This window comes from Mixophyes fleayi, chromosome 10 (assembly GCF_038048845.1).
Source record: "Mixophyes fleayi isolate aMixFle1 chromosome 10, aMixFle1.hap1, whole genome shotgun sequence".
NCBI classification, from domain to species: Eukaryota; Metazoa; Chordata; class Amphibia; order Anura; family Limnodynastidae; genus Mixophyes; species Mixophyes fleayi.
In genome coordinates, this window is record NC_134411.1 from 75,261,490 (window position 1) to 75,267,750 (window position 6,261).

The 6,261-nt window shown below is 37.5% G+C and overlaps 1 long non-coding RNA gene across 1 annotated transcript; it reads left to right on the forward strand.

Annotated features, from left to right (window-relative positions):
* The first annotated feature begins 267 nt into the window (after positions 1–267).
* LOC142103503 (uncharacterized) lies at positions 268–3,005 on the forward strand. Its single transcript, XR_012679380.1, has 3 exons — positions 268–344; positions 752–849; positions 2,961–3,005. It is a non-coding gene; the product is annotated as an uncharacterized LOC142103503 (long non-coding RNA).
* The last annotated feature ends 3,256 nt before the right edge of the window (positions 3,006–6,261 follow it).

Sequence of the window (6,261 nt, forward strand, 5' to 3'; positions counted from 1 at the left end):
CTGAGCGATTTAAAATATTCATATATTATATTACATTAATTAATTTATAAATACCTATATATTTTTATTTATATCTTTTTATATAGCATATTTATATTTAGATCTGTTAGAACATAAGTTACCTATAGTATATAATTTACTTAACTATACTTTACTATAAGTTATATTGTGCTTTGATTTAGATAAGTTGTTTAATCTTTAGTATTGTATATTATTGTGCATCTTCTTGATTTTCCCTTTAGTTTCTCAATTTATTGCCCATTTTTACCTACACCTTCTTTTTTCATTTTATTTTAACTTCGTTCTTTGCCGGATATGACTGAGTCGAGGAGAATGGACAGGAGGTAAGTGCACTGAGCCAGTCACTACATATAGTAGGTTATGGGGGGAGTAGTGGAAGGGATCACATCGGTAAGGGGCTAAATACATTGTGATGGGAGCTGTGGGTATAGTTGTGTCACATATTATACAATACGCAATATCACTAGCTTGGGGAATATTTCTGCGGTGCAGTACTGAGTGTATAGATGTGACCTGCATCTTGGAAAGTAGCTGCATCCCCATTTTACAGCAGTAGTTCCCAAAAGCAGTATGTGTCCCTCATGTGCTAGGTGAACAAATAGGAGCATTTTCGCATTAAAAATGAATTATAGTGGTGCATTTATGGATGATACCTCACTTCCCTTATCTTTTATTTAAAAATAAGTATTCATTATTTCTATATATAAAATATATTAATTTATAATAACAGGACAACCGAAGAGAAGCTGAACCCTGCCAAGAGAATCAAACTACATGAAGATCAGAGCCAAGGACAAGAGGACAAAGCTGCATTTTACAAACTGCTGGGTAGGACTTATTTTCTCAACATTTATTAACATTTATTAAGACTACAAACATTTCTTAAGACCAAATTGTTAAAATTATTTTTATAAGCACCATTGCAGAAATTTTGGCATCTTATTCCTGTACAACCCCAGATGTCAGTGACAGTCGGAGGGTCCAGTGATATGGGGCCAGTAAATGTTTTGCCCGGTTTCCAGCTCTGTGATTTTTCCAAATAGTATTCACATGTGAGCATTGCTTGTGCAGCACAGAAGTGTCAGCCTGTTTCTGCCACTGTAAGACTGTGAGTAAAGCAAATACCTTTGGTATCCCAATATAACATTCTATTGAATAGCCTAAAAGCTTATTCCCAGCTAATCTGACAGAGTGCAAACCCACAAAAATGGTTCCTGTCTTGAAGAGTTTTAGACCACTTATCTCTTATTTTTGTAAACAACTTTCACTTACTGTAGATTAATTACAAAAGACAATTGGCAAACAATAAGTTTATAAGTTTGGTTTTGCAAAATGCATCTACACTGATGCTATGGAACATAGAAAATCTGACAGAAAAATGTAAGCAGTAGGACAAGTATCGATAATGGAGATATCTATGCATCAATTTGCAAAAACAAATAGTTTAATTTATAAAGTGTGAAGTAAGAATGTGTACAACTATCAGTTTATTACACAATATCACCTTAGACATTGACACACATGTTTTTAAAAATAAAAAGTGCCTCTAGTGAGAGTGCCACATATTCATGTTGCAGTACACAGGTCCCTCATTACACCATGGGGTCTGTCATCTGTATCCGCCATTGCAAGGGATTTTAAGATGGGAAAATTCTGGGAATTCTTCCATCTAGTACATTACATATGGGAAACTGAGATTTTAGCTACCAAGGGACATTATTCTTTGCATAATGAATTTAGGCCAATAAATTGAATAAGCCACATAAATAATAATAATGGTGACTCCATTGACATGGATAATAATAATAAAATAGCACAAATGTCAACATCATGATGATATTTAAAAACAGTTTTATCTTCAGATAATGCTAACAAGAAGAAAAAAAAAATCTTATGTCCCTCTACAAAAAAAAATGCCACAAGAAATGATTTGTTGGACCAGTTCCCCTCCCCCCATATAATGAGGGAAACATTTTAACTATATATTAGAAGTACTAGGTAATTGTAATTGAAAATAAATACAGTTCTCTACTTCTAGGTCCAAACTCCCTAAAGCTGAATTTGGCTGAGAGGGGGCCCTGGATATAAAGGTCAAAGCTTGGGTGGGAGATTTAGAGTTAATATTTACTGGCACAGACTAACAGGTGGTAGTGTAGAGAGGGGGAAACATTACTATCTTCTTGTGATGTTTGTATACACTTAAAGGAGCTATTTGAGCCAATAAATACCATTACTAGTAAGAGGCTGCTAGTTCCTTTGGGGCACCTGTCCCTGCTGTGTTCCTGTGATAACTGATTAAAGGGCACATTTTAATCCATCCTCGGCTGTCCTGCATTGAGCCCAGAGTGCTGAGTCAGCACTGTCCTCCTACCCAGCAGTCTTGATCCACAGTAAGTGGTCAGAGAGCATTCAGTCAGCACAACCAGCAAAGAGCTGCTGCAGCAGCTACACTTTGCACAAGAGCCATGAGTGGCTCATGGTGCCTTTAAAGCAGACGGGTGGTGGCAGCTACAACTGGGGATATCATATTGGTGTCCAGTTAACACTAAAAGATGGTGAGTTGCTGGTTTGGCCAATCAGTGCCAGTTGGAGTAGTGAGTGGTGACCAGCTTCTGGCAACCAGCAACACCCTATAAACCCATTGCATCATGTTCAACTTTGGTATGAGAAAATTATTTTAGAAAGTCTGTCTAATATTCTACATCACTGCACTTATAGCATATTGATTATTATTTTATAGGTTACTGTGTAGAAAAGCAGGTGTCCATATCAATCAATGAGATCCTGTAATTTTCTAGTAGTTTATACATGAAAGTAAATGTCTGGATGGCAGCTATGGGCAACACCAACTCTTCCTCACAGTTACATGTAGAAACGTTGATATAAATATTCCCCACTATATCATATAACATTTGAACATTTCATGCTTTTCATTGCAGAGGAACGTACCATCTACAGTTTCCTGAAAAGGGATTATTGCATGAGAATATCAGACAAGGTACTTATTTTACTGTTACTTAACCATTACTATTTTCTTATAGTTTTACTCAACAGCAGGTAATATATAATGATCAGTCTGATATTATCTTTGGCCAGGGCAGTGCAAACTGAAATAGAGAAAGATAATGTCTGATTGTTGACTTATTTATACTTTTTGCACCATGTAAACAATTTAAATGGGATTTCATCTTTGTGGGGGATGTTTATTTCCCATTATGGATGTAGTCCAGTCACTCCCAGTAAGGGGCTTCTCAACATACACCAAGGACTGTGTCTTCCAGCAAGAGGTTGTGTTGTGTCTAAGTTTATCTGCAATGAGTTTATACACTTTCAAACCAACATTTCCGATTTGAAAATCAGGATGTTTTAAGCCATACCCCTGATCTGCTCAGCCCACATTTAGATTCACCAAACCTATGGCCCCAAATCCTATTGCAATGTCCTTAATTCTTGGGAACACACTCTTTCTGTCACAGGAAACGGACCTGAACCACTGTACAATAGGACTGCTGGGTATATACACATGTATTTCTCCATTCTGACTATGTATCTGGTATTTCTATTCTAGTACCTACTGGCAATGGTGTTCGTGTACTTCCAGAGAGCCGGCCTCACAGTGAGCGAATACACCTGTGTCAACTTTTACTCTGCACTGTAAGTATTTTCCCTCATGATTAATTCCCTCATGAGCCAAAGACATGGGTTACTTACTCACCTAATAAACAGTTTACTGTCTGTCCAGACAATGGAGGATAGTGTGTTAGAATTAAACAATCAAATAACAGAGGAACTATGGGTGTAACATCAGGGCACAGCAATGTACAGGTCATTTAAGGCCTAGAGGTAAAAATTCCCCCTCTCCCTAATTTGCTGCAAGAAAAAAGCACATATCTGTCAGCACAGCGGGCGGGCAGCACTGTAGGGTATATTTGTTATTGAAAGACATCATGGTCGAAACAAGTCTAATCTTTTATCTCAGTTTATCATGGCAATATATTAATATACTAATCTCGGTGCTCCAACATTAGTTTATCACCGTGGCAGCTGAAAGATACTCAGTTGTGATGGAGAAAAATATCCTGAGCCATAAAAGTTACATATCTCTCTAGTGGCCCATGTTCTCATCTGAGCATGTGCGGGGCCCAGCACACGCGTGTAACTAGAAAGCTTGATTCAAAAAAAATTCTAGATGTAAAAATATATTGTAGAACCAGAACACACCCTCCCAGGCACCCAATAAATTGTATATAATGCGTATAGAGCCTCTGTCCCTCCTAATCTTCCCACCTAGTAAACCAACCCCCTCCTTATTAATATATATATATATATATATATATATATATATATATATATATATATATAATATCTATCTATCTATCTATCTATATATATATATATATATATATATTCACTGTACATATGAAATATGTTACACTACATTTACAATCCCCCCCTCTCTCTATTCAAGTGTATTTATTTCTGTCGCTGGGACATTATCCCCATTCTTAGAAAAAGTTATCGGTTAATTCGATTTTTCAATGTATTCTTTCTGTTAATGCCATCCTGAGATGTCGCTTACAGATCAGGGATCATGGTGGACACTTGATAAATAAGACTGGAGTGAATACTGTTGGTGGAAATCTCATTAATACATTATGCAGAGTAAAAAGATTTAATTTAAAGTTTTTTCACCAGAAGAGGGCCCTACCTCTATGATAGATACACCCTCTATATATTCAACACCACAGTTTATTCACAGCTTGTACCTTATAGAAAAGGAACTATACAAGATAGGGCAGCTTCATTTTAATCATGGTAATTAAAACATATTTTGTAAATGTGTTGGCTATATGACACAGACGTACCTACTCCTAATGGTCTTCTGTTTCTGTAGGTTACTTGCATATAAAATGGAAGAGGAAGAATTTTGTTACCATACAATCTACACTTATGGTGCACGACATGCTCCTATCGAGATGTTCCTGAAGAACACAGAAGCCTTATGGACCAGAATGAAGCTCCGAACATTTGTGACTCTGGAACAGTGTGAAGAGGTGTGTAAAATAGTAGGATAAGTAGAAGTAGAAGAAATTCATGGATCACTATGGGGTTCATCGGAAAATCACCTCTTGTAAGCATTGTACAGTGTAATGTATCTGAAAAAAACATGTCGTCCAATTGAACAACATTAAATACCAAAGCAATTTGGAATAGTAATAAGTATTGTGTGTTACACAAGGATGCTGTTTTACTATATTCACATAGCGACATCACTAGACTGTGCCCCAGGGTTCCAAGATCGTTGTCCTGGTTCTACTCTCGACCCAATTTTAAATGACCTATCACTGCTCAGTGAGTGCACAGCTGTCAGCACTGTGCTGTCAACGACAGGGTACAACATAGTACATGTAACTGACCCCAGATAGGAGAGTACACGCTTCCTAGAGACATCATGTGATGTTCTTCAAGCCAACCTCACATCCCATGTCAATGGAGTCACCATATGGTCTAGGAGAAGCATGTAGCACCACATGCAGACATATAAGGACTGCAGCTGAGAATAGCAGAATATCCCCCCACAGCCTCCACTACCTACAACCTTCTCTATACACAGCCAGCATCAGTGACTCCTGGGGGACACGTGGCTCAGTGATGCTTCCTTACAGAATGATGTAATGTGGGGATAGGTTCTGTGCACATCAATTTCACATTGGGGTCTCCTGACATAGTTACAGCATATGGGATCATCTGGCACAGTGGTGCATTAATTGTAATACCTACCTGCTAGTGCTTAATGTCAAGGATATAAGTGAGTTCTGTCACTTTCTAAATGGTTATTGACCTTGCCCAATCAGAATGCAATTAGAGCACAATATTGTGACACAGAAAGCAGCGCAGAAAGTGTTTATAAGAGAAAACTGGGACACAGGAGAGACTGAGGCGGATGTGACTATAGCAATGTGACTATACTGTACTGTTACATATATTTACTGCAGTAAATAACTACTGATGGTTCTTTGAGTGGTAAATAATAAATTGTTATATGAGGTAAAAATGACGACTTAAGAGCAAGGAGTCAGATGGGGACTGGTCTGTGTAGTGGATTCTCTGCAGGTGAATTGCTATGGAGACAATGGCACTAACACAGTAACTACCCAACATTGTGGAACATGAAACATAATGATATTGTCCATCTATAGATGGTGATCTCTCTTAGTATTTGCCAGTATCATGCTCTGA